This window comes from Canis lupus, chromosome 12 (assembly GCF_003254725.2).
Source record: "Canis lupus dingo isolate Sandy chromosome 12, ASM325472v2, whole genome shotgun sequence".
In the NCBI taxonomy this organism is placed as follows: domain Eukaryota; kingdom Metazoa; phylum Chordata; class Mammalia; order Carnivora; family Canidae; genus Canis; species Canis lupus.
The window spans coordinates 30083143-30100014 of NC_064254.1; the positions used below are offsets into that span (position 1 = coordinate 30083143).

Here is a 16872-nt window from a genome sequence, read left to right on the forward strand (position 1 = left end):
CCACAGAGACAAAACAGAAAGTAATCCGAAGGGCTGGCAGCCAGCCCTCCTTACAGATGAAGACTCCTGTCCTCCTTACAGATGAGGACCCCATCCTCCTTACAGATGAGGACTCCCGTCCTCCTTACAGATGAGGACCCCGTCCTCCAGGTGGGGGCAAGGGACGTCTCCTCAAGACCCCTGGTTGACAGCCCACCAGTGCGTCTGCCTAAGCCAATGCTGACCCCATACAGATTGGAATTCCTACAGGTAAAAGTACAGTTTAGAGCTCTCAGAGAATATGTGTGCAAAAGGTGGAAAATTTGAGTGCACTCAACATGCGTGAAACCCTCTGGATAGGGTCCTGGAGGTCTCTCAGATACCGGATGAGCCCCCAAATGTTGTGCCCAAGATTGCAAAGCCGAGAAACAACCAAGGAGCCGACACCGATGCAAACACACGAGGGTTTATTTACAAGCTCGAACTTGGGTCCAAGTGCACCCAACAGAGCAGAGCAGGGACTTGGACCCCGAGGTGGGTTATAGCTGGGTTTTTATAGGCTGGTCTAGGGGATTTTCAGAAGAGATGGAGGAATTTCTCAAGTTCTGTTTACATTCTGATATGGGGCCTAAGGGCATTGAGCTCTGTTCTCATTCTAATATGGGACTTTCTACCATGGGCGGGCATGGGCTCTGTTGTCTTTCTGATACGGGATTCCCTGCCAAGGACTTTGAGGACATTCTGCAGTTCTTCCCATAAAGTTCAGCTCTTATTCACAGGGGCCTAAGATGGCTGTACTTGTGCTAATGCTAAACTTTAGGTGGGATGGCCTTAATTTTCCTCGGCCTCCACAATCAGGTTTGGGGTAATTTACAATTAAATGTACCCACTGGAGCTGTAGATTTTAGTGAGTTTATATAAATTCATATACTCATCTAACCACCACCATTATTGAAATATAGAACGTTTCCATCACTCTAAAATGGCCCCTCATGTTCCTTCTCAGCTTTACTCCTAGCCCCAGGCAATCACTGATCTTCAGAAGCCCCAGGCCTTCTGTCACTGTAGATTTGAATTGTCTTTTCAGACTTCTATATAAATGGAATCATACAGTAAGTACTCTCTCCTGTCTGGGATCTTTCAATCAATATAATGTTTGTGAAATTCACCTATGTTTTTGCATGTGTCAGCAATCATTTCTATTTATTGTTGACCACTATACCCTTGTTTAGATAATAACACAATTCGTTATCCTTTCATTTGCTGATGGATATTTGGGTTGTTTCTAGTTTTGTCATAATGCAGTTTATATGGGAGAGCTTGGCTCTTATCTCACAGAGTCAAAGAATGAACCTCGCGGACAAAGTAGAGTGAGTAAAGCTATAGAAGTTTATTATTATTTTTTTTAATTTTTTTATTATTTTTTTAAATTTATTTATGATAGGCACACAGTGAGAGAGAGAGAGGCAGAGACACAGGCAGAGGGAGAAGCAGGCTCCATGCACCGGGAGCCCGATGTGGGATTTGATCCCGGGTCTCCAGGAACGCGCCCTGGGCCAAAGGCAGGCGCTAAACCACTGCGCCACCCAGGGATCCCTATAGAAGTTTATTAAACAAAGATAATACAGAAAGCTCTCAGAAATGAGTCAGCTCCTGACAGGGTTGCCACTGGGGGCTTTTAGGGTTGATCTTTTATTGAAGGCCAACTAGGAACCTAAATTCTTTTTAACATATCTAGTGATAGCACCACTGAGTAAGGACTAGCATCTTTAATAGCTTACTTCTTTGGGATCTGGTTATTTTTTATTGGTCACAGATGACTGTCATGAAAAAAAGACACCCTCCTCACCCACACCCAAGGCAGGATGGTCTGGCTTGTTCCCTTATCTCTCTGGTTTCCTTACACCTTAGCATTTTGGGGATTTTTGTGAGCCTGATTTCATGGCCCCCTACCTAGCCTTGCCTAGTCCCATTTCTCTTTAACTCACAGTGGGAGTGCAAAATGGTACAACTATGTTGGAAAACAATTTGACAATTTTTTATAACTTAAATATAAATTTACTATTGACCAAGATGGCCTTGATATTTCTTTCAGCTTGACTAAACTTTAGACAAGTTTCTTTCTGATATAGGCCCTTAGCCTCTCTTAGAGCATTATTTTACAAAATCTAGAATAAATGATCAATTTTCCTCTGACCCTTTGAGATATTAGCATTCTCTGGTCTCTTGAAGTTTTAGAATCCTGGGAATGTCTTTCTCTAATACCTGGGAGAAATCTAATCATCATGAAAGATAGAGCCCCTGTCTTTCAGCTTGTGGGACAGGAGGGACCCAACTTTCATATATACCCTACCCATTAGCAATCACATTCACCAACCTTCTTCGCTTATCTCTTCCAGGATTTTTACACTAGCTCATAGCAGTGCTCAAAAACCCTCTTGCTGGGATGCCTGGGTGGCTCAGCGGTTGAGCATCTGCCTTTGGCTTGGGGCATAATCCTGGGTTCCCACATCAGGCTCCTACCATGGAGTCTGCTTCTCTTCCCTCTGTGTCTCTGCCTCTCTTTCTGTATCTCTCATGAATAAATAAGTAAAATCTCAAAAACAAACAAACAAAACCCCCTCTTGCCTTTTGTTTCAGTGGAATTGGGTTTAATCTCTCTTCCCTATTGCAATAATCTCAAATAAGTTCTTCGGTTGCCCACTCATTTTGTCTGGTACAATTTTTCTTTGATACCATATGACTAAGAGATTCCATTTGTAGTTCATTTATCAGAGAAAAATAAAATACCAAGACATGTATTTGAAAATGTTAAATTTTACCAAGACTGTGATGCCTTTTAAACAAATATGTTTAAAAAATCCCTTTGAGTTGTAGGAAAAGGCTTATTAGAACTACTCTTTCCCTTAAGTCTCACAGATTTCCTCCTTGCTTACCTATGAGAAGGCCAGACACAGATTATCCAAAATACTATAATGTGTCTCATAAATAATTTGCTAAACTATTCATTCATCTCCAGTGATCAGTTGGAACTGTTGTGCCCAAGATTACGTTTCCAAGAAACCACCAAGGAGCGGACACCGATGCAAACACAAGAGGGTTTATTTACAGCTCGAGCTTGGGCCCAAGTATACCTGACACAGCAGAGCAGGGGCTTGGACCCAGAGGTGAGTTTCAGCTTAGTTGTAAGGGCTGGTCTAGGGGACCTCCAGAAGGGGTGGAGGAATTTCTCAAGTTCTGTTTACATTCTGATATGGGGCTTTCAAGGGCATTGAGCTCTGTTCTCATTCTGATGTGCGACTTTCTGCCATGGGCATTGAGCTCTGTTCTTATTCTAATATGGGACTTCCTGCCCTGGCTTGGCCTCTGTTCTTATTCTGATATGGGGCTTTCTAGGATGTTAAGCTGTAAACTGTTTTCTTCCTGTAACTGAAGTAAGGTAAAGTTCAGCTCTTATTCACAGGGGCCTGGGATGGCTGTACTTGTGCTAACACTGAACTTAAAGTGGAATAGCCTTAATTTCCTCGGCCTCCACAGAACAAAATGCCTTTCAATCTGACTTAATCAAACTTTAGTCAAACTCACCTTCCGCCGTGCTCCTAATCTTTGACCCATCCTCCACTTGAGCCAGCATGTAAACCCTTTTTAACAATCTCTCTGAGAGAGAAGAGACTGACCTCAGAGTAAAACATCCTCTGGTCAACTCTTTTAGCACATTACCTGCATTCACTCTTTTCATTTCCTCATACTTCTCCCCCCCCCCCCCAGCGTCATAGATTTGTCTTTATGAAAGAAAAGTCTTTTTTCTGTTTGGTGTTTAAGATTCTTTCAGACCTCTCTGTTGGGAGCATTCTCCTCCCCATTGTCATGGTCCTCCCTGCCCCCTCCATTGCAATAATCCATTCAAAGAAACTCTCTCTTTTCTTAAGTCCAGATTTGTTTTTATTTGACAATGCTAATGTTCACAGCTTCTTCTGTTTTTTTTATTTTAAATTATTTTTTGTATATTTTTTTATTGGAGTTTGATTTGCCAACATATAGTGTAACAGCTTCTTTTAATGTTAAACACATTTGATTTGAACACACAATAAAATGTGTTTTGTTTACAATGCCCTTGCCAACAACAGAATCACATTGTCATAGATTTATAAAATGTTCTAGTTAAAAGAGAACTCAAGCAGTGTCTAATATGATCTTTCACTTTTCAGGTGACAAAACAGAAATCAAGAAAATGAGGTATCTTGACTAAGATTACAGAATAAGGAATTTGAAAGATAAAGTTTAGAATCTTGACATTATGGCCTTTTGTCAATGACAAACTTGCTTACAAACCACCTGGTTTATATTTAATACTCAAATTTTGCCAAGGACAACATTTAGTGCATTTTGTCTGTAGATTCCAGAATACATCATTTTCTCATTTATAAAAAGTGCAGTACATTTGCCTGTTTTTAAATTCTGGCCCTCATCCTATTATTCATAATACTTCATAGATAGCCAGCAATGATTGCACAATCACACTCTAAATTATTTATCAAGTCATATTTATAATCTTCAGTGTCAGAGATTTTAATTCATTTAATGTTTTCCTTCACTTGTCACAGGCAAGAGGTCCCTCAACAATAAATCACTAACACTTTCTAGTTTGCAAATTGTTCTCTTTAACAAAGAGAAAAAGCAAACATTATTTTTAGTAGTCCTTTCATTTCTTTAAGATTTGCCTAAAATGGTGAGTATATTCATATTCATAAATGTTCTTGTTCTTTTTGATATATTTTGCAAATGCCAGCTTATTTTTGACAATAGACACAGTGGGACTATTATATTTTCATTCTATTGATGTATTTTTCTATAGTTAAGTATCCTTCTTTTACATAATTAAAAAACTGCATGTATCCTTATTAGAGAAATATCTGAGCTGATACATGGTTTCTTGTTGTTTTATTATTTCTCCTTCACTTATTGAAGTGATAGAATTTCATTATCAAAATCTCTCCATAAGATCCTTTGCCACGATCCTAAGCACTTTATGTATTTCAATTCCTTTAAACTTCACAACAAACCCTCAGGATATGTACTATTATTATTCTTATTTCACAAATAATGCAGATGATTATATCATTAATAAGTGGCAAATTAGCTGCTCTTCAGCACTCTACCATATTGCCTCCAATCTCTGCAGATCCTCCATATTATTACATTTTATTACCACAGGATTGTTCCATTATCTTGAAACTCTTTTAAAATCTCCTTTTTCGCAGAGCAAAATAGTAGAATAATGCTATTGCTATAGTAGTAGAATAGTTTAATGACTATACCCAGAAAGTTAATACTTTTCTCTCCAAATTTCTCATCACTACTCTTCAGTAGGCAGGACTTCTTTTTGCTAAAATTAAGTAAAAACTGAAGTTCCTTGGTTATGTTCCCAATCTTCTGGAAGATGACCCTGTCAGCAAGGCAAATAAAGAATTTATTACATGGTTTTATTAGACATACAGTTGGAAGAAAATGATCCCTTTCTAAAACCTCATCCAAATACATTTTATCATGCTTCCACTATCATTTCATTGATTTAGAACCAAATCAAGATCATTGTTGAAAATTTTATCTGTAGAAATAAAAGCCATACATTTGAAGGTAAAAACTTCAAGTTGTTACTGGAGTCATAGCAGTTTAGATAAGCACTGCAATTCTGTCCTGAAAAGGTGCCTATACTGCCGGGGATGGACCATATTAAGCTTGTGACTGGTTGAGATAAGAAACCAGCCTACTCAGAAAAGAAGAGCCACGAGCTAGGAGTCATGTTCATTTCAGATGGGGAAGTGAGAAAGCAGTCCTTACAGATTCGCCTATTACCACATATGTATATTATTGTTCTGCCAGAATTATATGCTTTCTCATTTTGTTTATAAAGGACTCATCAGAGATTTTTATTTAGGTAAAGTGATGATAATTTACTAAGATCCAGATGACTTATGTAAAACATACTTTCTGAATTTAATTAAGAAGTATTTATATTGTTCCCACTAGTTGTATCAAAGTTTACTGACTCCAGATTACCCAACCCATAGATAAGGATACAAAGAAATATTTCAAAACTACCTACATACATGTCTGAATGAATGTATGCTCCCAGATCAGAACTTCTCTTCACCTGAAGTAATATCTAGAGTTTGGCAGAATGTGTATAGATTCAAAAAGTACAATTGACAAACATCCTTGCTACTTTGCATCCTCCATCTAAATTGTGGATTTTAGTGATTTTTTAAATATAATATTTAATGGAGAAACTGACAATCTGGAAAAAAACTCCAAGAAAGCAGAGAACACAGGCAAGGTCTATGATATCATAATAAATGAAGAACAAGTGGAAATTTCACTCTGAATAAAAGAATATTTAGAAGAACAGGATCAATTCCATAAAGTGAAAATTCCCATAAAAAGGAAGCAGAATATCTGTTCTATGCTTTTGCAAAGTACATATTTAGAACTGAAAATTAGGACATCATAAGAAAGAGTGCATAGGAATGTCTGGCAGCAACAGTAGGTAGCCCATGAGGATTTGAAAGTGAGGTAAACAGAAATCTTTCTACTAGACCAAATATGAAGTTAACACATATGGGATCATTGCAGATATGGAAATTTGTATTAATAGGATAAAATATTTCCCATGATAGCATCAACTTTGATTGTAAACTAATTACCTATACCATTACATTGAAGAATCTAACTAATAGAGAGATGGTTAGTAAGCAATAGAAATCAAAGTGAAACACAAGTCACAAAAAACATTGGATTCTTATAGTTTAAACTGACATACTTCTAACTTAAACATAGAGAAAAAATAATTTGGGGCTCACTTTAATGGAAAGATTAGATATGGTTCTAGTTTTAAAAAATATAAGATCCTGGGTCTCAAAGAATACTAGGAAGCCTCTGAATTCTCTACAAGCTCTGTTTATCTATGATTGCCTGTATTCTAAATGTGGTTTTTCAGTACTGTGAGCTCGTTTAATATCAGCAACCTATGTTCTCTAAGCTTAGAAACATCAGAATAAAGACAACGTTTTAATATTTTTTCTTCAGATATCAATCCCATAAATTAATCTGAGTGACCTTCATTAGATATCAACACCTGCCTTCCCTGAGACCAAGCACTGAGAAACAAAGAAATAATGCTAGGATGATATCCATTATATTGTACACCCGAGCTAACATAACATTGTATGTTAATTATATTTCAATAAAAATATTTTGTAGGAAAAATGAGATAAATTATTAATATTATATATCAAAATCCTTCCAGACATGGAAAACAGCATTTATGATTCTTGCAAAAAATAAATAAATAAACTAACTGATCTTTTTTTAGTAAGCTTTAAGTAGTAAACTTTCTTGTGTTACAAGTTAGATCTTAATAATTTAGGTATTTTTTAAAAGATTTTATTTATTCATGAGAGACATACACACAGAGAGAGAGAGAGGCAGAGACATAGGCAGAGGGAGAAGCAGGCTCTCTGCAGGGAGCCTGATACAGTACTTGATCCTAGGACCCCGGGATCATACCCTAAGGCTAAGGCAAAAGGGCATATATGCTCAACCACTGAGCCACCCAGGTGTCCCTTAAAAATTTAAGTATTTTCTATAGCACTCACAAGTTATTCTTGGTCTGAATTAGGGAAGTCTGTGATAGATGTTGATTTTAGCCTAATATAGATTCCATCTATTTATATAAAATATCTTATAATTTTACTAATATTTTGTATACCACAAAATGATTTGGGTCTTGTTTGTTTGCTTTTTCATTTTGGCAACCCATATAAAAAAGAAACACATTTTCAGTTTGTAAACCAAAATATTTAGGTCATTTTATACCCTCCTCATTAACCACCTAGTGAAGAAAACCTGATCTGGGTAAACACAGTGAGTGGGTAAAAATCATAATTTTATTTATTTATAATACACAAAATCCTGATGTACAAAACTTGATAAATTTCATCCTCATTCATCTACTGAGTCATTTATTAAGGATTTATTGAGCACAAAGTATGTGCTATGCACAAAACAAATGAATTGATAACTAGAAAAAGCCCTTTCTTCAAGTTACTTATAATGATTAAGGAGTGAAGACAAACTAGAAACCATACAGATTCTGACCAATTGTGTAGAAATAAAGTTCATGCCTATTGGTTGAAAAATGACTAAGGAGACTTCAGAGATTTAGAAGATAACAAATCTCACTGACAAATTTCCTTCTCTGTGGTTTCATGAAATAATGCTTTTAATTCCACGCCTCAGAAAATAAAAATAAAATACGAATGTAAAAATGACACATTGTTAAGAAGAAACTAGAGTGGTTTGTGTTTTCTTGAATAGGGTTATTATTTTTTAATGTAATAGCTATAACCCCCCCCCCCAAAAAAAAAAAAAAAGAATTTTTTTCATTAGATTGTCCAGGCCTTGTGGCTGAAGGCCATACTGCGAAAACATTTCCTCAGGTAGTTTTACATTTAATTTTCATCAATTGTGATGAGCACCAGGTGTTGTATGGAAGGACTGAATCACTGAATTCTACACCTAAAACTAATACACAGTGTGTTAACTAACTGGAATTTAAATAAAGACTTGAAACTACAAAAAAAAAAAAATTTAAGACATCAGATATTTATCTTTAATTTTGTCTTTGCCAACCAAAGTTATGAGATTGTAGGCCTAATTGACACAAATAAATGTCTAAGATTATGTAATATTGAATACTACTTAAGATATATCTGTGGCGAAAAAAGCTGTAGCATATGCAATGACTAGATATAGAAGATAAAGGTATCTGAGAACATCGGTATTATCTTAAAGCGTAACAATTTTCAAGGTCTCAAGTTCCAACAGAAAAAGAAATTAATATGAATCCAATACATGCAGTAACCAAATCAGGTATGTTCTGATAACATTAAAATATTGTTTCCTATCATTGTTAGAAAGATAAAATGACAGAATATTCAGAATATTCTAGTGATAAGTTAATATGTAATAATCATTTAAAAAGATTTAATACTTTATTCTAGAAAGAGCAAAATGGTGAATAAGAGACATGAATAGGTGTTATTATTACAATTTATTATTACATTTTTCTAAATTATATTTAAATTAATCTTAGTAGACATAATTCCACTAATACAATTCAACATTATAGAAAGCTCATAGGAATAGAGTGTCTTCTAAAGTTAGGTTACCATAACCTCAAGTATAAGAAAACTCCCACTTTCCCAATGAGAATACCCTACCAAGCAGCTTTTTATTAAGTTTGATAATGGAAATTTTGAGGAACTTAAAATTTAACAGCAAACAGTTAAGGGATAATAGTTGATGTTACATATGCATATTTAAAATGACGTATAAATCAATGTTTAGAAATTTTGCCATTTTTAATACTAAAATTCATGTAAAGAAGGTTGTTGTTGTTGTTGTTGTTTAGATGACCAGAAGCATTGAAAAGCATGACTCTCTTTTTTAGCATTATAGCCACTTTCAAGTCATTTAACTTAGATTTCCAGACCAAGTTACCTTTCATTTACCTAAGCTGATTGTGACAATGCACTTCTTGAATATCTTAGGGATGCAGTCACTAGAAATTTTATTCCAATTGACTTTTTATAACACATAATACTTGTATAGTTTTAGAAATTATTATTCATTTTAGATGTACATATTTCTGATCTATAAAATTTAACAATTGTTTTGTTGATTTGTACCATCAGTTTTATTAATTTTTGAAAGCCTCGTATGTTTTAACTTCCAGCACTTGAAATTGTGAGGTCACACATTGAAAAGAGTTACCAAACAAAAAACACATTTTATTTAACCTGCTTTCTCCCTCTCTTCCTTCTGTCTCTTCTTTTTCCTCCGTCTTTCACTCTCCCTTTTCTCTCCTTATAACTCACCACCACTATAAGTATTTAAGACTATCATTCACTTAATAAAAATTTCTTCACTAATTATGATATGTACTATGTGCAAAGCTCTGTTCTAGATCGGGTTATAAATGATTAAGACAAAACAGGAAAAATGCTACTGTCAAAATTATTTGAAAAGCACTACACCATAATTAAACTCAATAAATGTTTACTGATTTATATGATATTATATCTATTTTTACACATATGTACATATCCATATATACACACACATATATACACATGTATACATGCACATATATAGACATACACATGCACATGCACACACATAGAAACAGACACATACACACATATAATATTAAAAGTCTTGGGATGCCTGGGTGGCTCAACGGTTGACCCTCTGCCTTTGGCTCAGGGCATAATCCTGGAATCCCAGGATGGAGTCCCACATCTGGCTTCCTGCATGGAGCCTGCTTCCCCTTCTGCTTGTGTCTCTACCTCTCTCTCTCTGTGTGTGTCTCTCATGAATAAATAAAATCTTAAAAAAAAAGTCTTGTCCTTATGGAACATACATTATATTTTTTAAAATAAAAAGGTAACACTTTATTTTATATATTGCATTTATAGTAGATTGATTAAGCTATGATTATATCTTTATGTAAAAATAAAAAAAGTATCAATTATTATTTTAATGTTGGCTAAAGTAATCATTTATGATTGGATTTTATACCCAAGAACAAAGATCTTACACTTTACTATATAGACAAAGCACTTTTTTATATGTCTGTGTGAAAAGAAGCCACCATCTCATGACGTTATCATGGACCAATTTGGACTTTTAGAAGAAACATTTCTAATATAACTGAGTATATTCTATTTATTTGCAGCTCTTTTATGTATAAACAGAATAAAGACATATTATAGTCTCTCATTTGAGAAGAGGTAATTTCAGTCTAATTTCATATGTTAAAACACAAAGTGTTAACTAACAGGTGACAAAACAGAATTAGGAGCTTCAAACAAGCATCTCATTTAGTCTGCAAATTTTGAAGTAACTGTCAACTTAAGGAAGCTGAGACTTCTCTGTTTTCTCAAAAAGTTCAAATGACATTACAATAATGGTATAAATGGTAGAAATAAATAAAAGCAGAGTGAACAAAGCATGGGAAGAAACCACAGCAACAAGAAAAGCCAACACAATTTTAGAAGATGAAGTATGGGTTGATAAATGCTAGCATTATCAAAGTAAGGGATGCTGAGATCTATCAGTACAGAATGTGAAGGAAATCGATTGAGATCAGGCAGGCCAAAAGTTTCATGAATCAGAATTACCTAATACTTGGATTATGAGGGCTGCAAGGCTTGGAAGGAAACAGAAGAACTGAGTGAAAATAAAGCACAAGAAATATTTAAACTTTCACCTCTCTCCCCAGACCAGGAAGGCAGACAACCATCTGTCTTCCACCCAAGCAGAAAAATGGAGTTTTACTTTCTGCAAAGCTGAATGTAAGGTTTCTAGACTCACTGACACCAAGAAGGGATGGGGTAGGGATGATATTTTATTGAGGCCAAGAGAATTCACTTTGAATCTTCATTCTGAAATATCACCAGATATTTTAACAGCAGTTATAGAAGTTAGGAAACAACAGATGAATGTTTTCAACTTTAGAGGGAAAATTATCAGCAAAATTATAATCAACCCCCAAAAGTTGTGAAGACAATGCAGTATAATCTTCACCGTAACAATAAGCAGGGTTCAAAAACTTAAACCTAGTAAGTGTATTATTGAAATTGTTATTATTGTAATGTTAAGCCTTCACATCTCCCTGTCAAGAAGTACTGTGTTCTCACTACCCGCTCTAAATGTCACCAGGCCCAGTGCTGGCTAGATTCACATGATGGTGTTTGTCTGCTCTGGTTATAAAGGTCGAAAGGGTTGGTTCTGTGTCCACTGGCTATTTAGACTGTTATAACTGAGGAGGAATTCCAGTAAATATAAGTTTATTTAGTACTAGTTTCATTCATTCCCAAATGCACCAGGAAAAATAAGGACAATGGACCATGATCTGTCTCCCTTCTATCCGTGAAAAAGTTACCTGCCCTTTCCACACACACCATTCTACCTTCCCTCCATTTAACTCCCTCTCTCCCAGCAGATAAGAATTCTAATGTGCTGCATTTTGAGAATAGAGTTGGGTTAAGGGTAGGATCTGCTATGTATCTAATTTTTTTTTTTTACAATGTCTTATTTCTGAAAATAACATATTTCAGCGTGAAAGTTTTCAAACCTAATATATCACCAAAACACACATGTTCAGGATACTACTGTGATTATGTGTTTTCTAAATAAGATAGTAAGCAGTCAACAAAGGGTCCAGAAATTGATGCTATATAAGAGATCTAACACAAGAAAGACAGCTTTAAGGGACTCCCAAGGAGATATATATGAAGCTGATCTTGACAACATCCAATCCAGACTAGAGCAGCAGGGAAGAATGCTCAAGGAGGAAAGATACCACTAACAAAATAAAAGTTGTATTATCTGATGTGCTTTGTCACACTGAGTGGAGATTATGAGGCTCTCAGCCAGGCAGGAAAGAGATAAAAAAAATATTCATAGATATAAGGACAAACAAGAAAATAAAAGAATGTTATGATTATTTCTTCTAGAGAAAACTATGAGATATTCAAAAAATAGAACATAAATATACTGTATTTTCTTAGTGCAGATAACATTTACATGGTCCAAGTAATATATTGATTCAACTAGAAACTATAGTATAAATATGCTAGGATGTTGGGGAGAAAGAGGAGAAAGTTTGAAAGCACAGTTAAGAAGGGGTAGTTTTAAGAATATAACACTCTCATTGTCTATATTTGGAAATTAATAAATAATAAAAGACATGAAAACATAAAAGTCAGTAGATTATATTATTTCAAATATGGAAGCAAGTACAAGAAGAAACAATTGAATTAACTGAGAGTCACTTGACTTGTGAGTGTGATCCAGGAGTGAAAATAATTTAGAGAAGGGATTCTTGACTTTGGTTATAAGGCTTAAGGTAGCATTAATTTTTAAATTATGGACATGCATTTTAGAAAATAAAATGGAGGACTCATAGTCTTTAAACATTAGGTCCATCAGAAATAGTGGAATGAGATTCAAGAATGTTAGTTTTAGTCCACTGCTTCTTAATTCTTATGTTTTCCTCAATTTTAAAAGTATTTAATTTAAACATTGTAAGAAAGAAAAAAAGAGAAAATGATAATACTGATTAGAATTAGTTAGGAAAGTTACTGAGAAGAAATCCATATTCTAGAGCTACTCTGCCCAACACAGTAGCTACCAGTCCCTTTTGTTTATTGGAAGACTTGAAATATAGCTAGACATATTTTTGATATTTTAAGTAAAATCAAATATGAATTTGAAACAAAGTTTATCTGTTGAATTTTAATTGTTTAATGTGGCTAGTCTAAAATATAAACTTACATGTGTGGCTCTCATTTGTGGCTTATCTTACATTTTTATTGATATATGTTATTGGGTAAAAGTTAGAAGTGAATAGACAGAAAATAAGGTTCTGGTAAGGAAATATAGGGACATTGTACACAAGAGCACAAATTATCAAAGATCATGTTTTATCTGGAGAATGACATCAGCCAGACTGAAACTGAAGATTTTTTTGTGTGAGAAGGGGAAAATGAACATAGTTTGATGCTCAGTTGGAAGTGACGATAAAACACTTAGGCTCTAACAACAACAAAAGACTTCAAGAGAGCATGGATCATAGAATGGACCCAATAAATACTGTATAGATATAAAAAGAGTAAAAGGGTGCCATGGTGTGTTAAAGGGACTATCCAAGCAGTGGTGTTGCTGATTGCAGTACATATAAGTATTAAGAGATGTAAGAGATCTAAGATGATGTTTAAGCATAAGGTCGTGTTTTCCAAATTAGCTAAGTTGAAAAGAAATTGAATACAAAAAATGCTTTGGAAAAAAAACTCAGAACATATGATAGAGAAGAAAGAAAAATAATTGAAAGGACATAATCCTACTAATTTGAAGTTGTGGTTTTAAATAGACTAGAAAGTCTATAAATAATAAAGGAAAACTCTAAATAAGTATATGTTTAAATGGGAATTCATTTTTTTAAAAGATTTTATTTATTTGAGAGAGAGACAGATCATGTGCACACAAATGGGGAGGAGGAAAGGGAGAGGGAGAAAGAAAATCTCAAGCAGACTCTCTGCTGAGAATGGAGCCCAACACGGGGCTGGATGTGGGGCTCAAGAAGGCGCTCCATCTCACAACCCTGAGACCATGACCTGAGCTGAAATCAAGAGTTGATTGCCTAATCAAGAGCCACCCAAAGGGGAATTCATTTTTTAATACATTAAAGTTTGGTTGCAAACCAATTGTAAATAAAGCTAGAATATGACATTGAAGAAAAGATTAGGAACTATGATGTATGAAATGCATTTTGGAACTATTTACACAAAAATAAGAATTGCAACTGTAAAAGCCAATTATTTTCATAAGTAATAAGTGTGAAAAGCTCAATGAGCATTACCTAGAAATATGTCATAATGTGGTTATGTAGTGATAACATCAATACGTATGAACACACAAAATATGTTAGGCATATTATCACTATTAACAACAAAAATCCTGCACTGACATCCTAGTATTTTAAAATTTTTGGGAAATACCATCGTTGTAGATCAAAAGAAGAAAACAGAGTTTTCAAAGAGATCCTAGAATGACCAGACATCAGAGAACAAGACTGCAGAATGATTAATGATTGATCAGGAGCCATTAGTTGTCTTTGGATAACATGGTCACCATATTTTTAATTTTTACAACTTTATTGAGAAATAACTGACAAATATGGTCCCTGGCAACCTCCATTATATTTTGTGTTTCTATAAAATCAACTTTTTTTTTTTTTTTTTTTTTTAGATTCCGCATATAAGTGATCACATAAAATAATACAATATTTGCCTTTCTTTTTCTGGTTATTTCCCTCAGCATAATATTCTCAGAGTTTTACATGTTTTGTTACAAAAGGCAGGATTTCTCTCTTTTTTATGGCTGAATAATATTCTAATATATATAAAACATCACATTTTCTTTAGTCATTCATCTTTAAAAGGACACTTAGGAAATGTCCACTTATTGGCTATTGTGAATAATGTTGCAATGAACAGGAAAATACAGATGTCTCCTCAAGATCCTGCTTTCATTTCTTTCAAATCTTTATCTATCTATCTATCTATCTATCTATCTATCTATCTATGAATTGCATTGCTACATAATATGACAGTCCTATATTTAATTTTTTAAGGAGTAGTCATACTGTTTTCCATAATGACTGTACCAGCTTATATTGTTACCAATAGTGTACAAGTGTTCCTTTTTCTCCATATCCTCATCAACATTTATTATATCTTATTTTTTTTATGATAGCCATCCTAGCAGGTATGAGGTGGTATCTCTTTTTTTTTTTTTTTTTGAGGTGGTATCTCTTTGTGGCTTTGATTTATAATTTCATGTTATTTAGTGAGATTAAGCACCTTTCCATGAACTTGTTGGCCATTTGTATCTCTTCCTTGAAAAATGTCTATTCAGGTCCTTTACTGAATTTTTAAATTAATTTGCTTTTTGTTGCTATTCATTTGTATGAGTTTTTTTCACACATTTTGTATATTAACCTCTTATCCAATATATAGTTTGAAAAAATATTCTTCAATTCTGTAGGTAACCTTTTCAGTGTATTGAATTTTTTTTCTTTTTTTTTTTTTTTTTTTTTTTTTTTTTTTTTTTGCTGTGCAGGAGCTCTTTAGTTAGATGCAGTCTCAATTTTTTTTTTTTAATTTTAGTTTTTGTTGCCTGCACTTTTAATGACTTATCCAAAAAAATCATTACCCATACATGTGTCAAGGAATTTTTCCCCCTATATTTTCTTCTAGGATCTTCATGATTTCAGGTCTTACATTTAAGTCTTTATTCCATTTTGAGTGATTTTTAATATGGGTCAAGTTTCATTCTTTTGCATTTGGCTGTCTAGTTTTCCCAACACCATTTATTAAAGAAACTATCTTTTTCTCATTACATATTCTTGGTTTCTTTGTTGTTAATTGACCTTATGTGTATGGGTTCATTTCTCTGCTATCTACTCATTTCCATTGATCTATGTGTGTTTTTATGCAAGTACCATGTTTTGATTATTGTAGCTTTGTAATATAGTTTGAAATCCAGAAATATGATGTCTTCACCTTTGTTCCTCTTTCTCAAGATTGCTTTGGCTTTTCGGGATCCTTTTTGGTTCCATATAGATTTTAGGTTTTTTTTTTTCTATTTCTGTAAAAAATGGCCATTGGAATTTTGGTAGGGATTGCATTGATTCCATAGATACTTTTGCATGGAAATTTTCACAACATTAATCCTTGCAATCCAAGAACTTGGGATATCTTTCCATTTATTCATGTCTTCTTCAATTTCTTTCATCAATGTCTTATAGTTTGCATTGTCCAAGTCTCTTTCACCTTCTTGGTTAAATTTATTCCTAAGTAGTTTATTGTTTTTGATGCTATTTTAAATAGGAATGCTTTCTTGATTTTTCTTAGATAGTTCATTGTCAGTGTACAAAAATATAGCTGATTTTCATATGTTGATTTTTGCATCCTGAAACTTTACCAAATTTATTTATTAGTTCTAATAGTTTTTCCTGTGGAATCTTTAGGATTGTCTATGTAAAAGATCGTATTGTCCACAAACAATTTTACTTCTTCCTTTCTAATTTGGGTGCCTTTATTTTCTCCTGGCCTAATTGATCTAGCTAGAACTTTCAGTGCTATGTTGAGTAGAAGTTAGGAGAGCAAGCATCCTTGTCTCATTTCAATCACTATATGCTTTTAAACAAGCTTTCAGTAAAATTCCACATAACACATTAACTTTCTATTATTTTCTATTTCTTTT

General features: G+C 34.1%; 1 long non-coding RNA gene across 2 annotated transcripts in view; it reads left to right on the forward strand.

Moving 5' to 3' along the window:
- Positions 1–16872, forward strand: part of LOC112658618 (uncharacterized) — a 114135-nt gene that overhangs the window by 10973 nt on the left and 86290 nt on the right. For both annotated transcript variants that reach the window (XR_007401207.1, XR_003135831.3), the window contains exon 2: positions 2999–3146. This is a non-coding gene — a long non-coding RNA (uncharacterized LOC112658618). The remainder of the gene's footprint in view (positions 1–2998; positions 3147–16872) is intronic.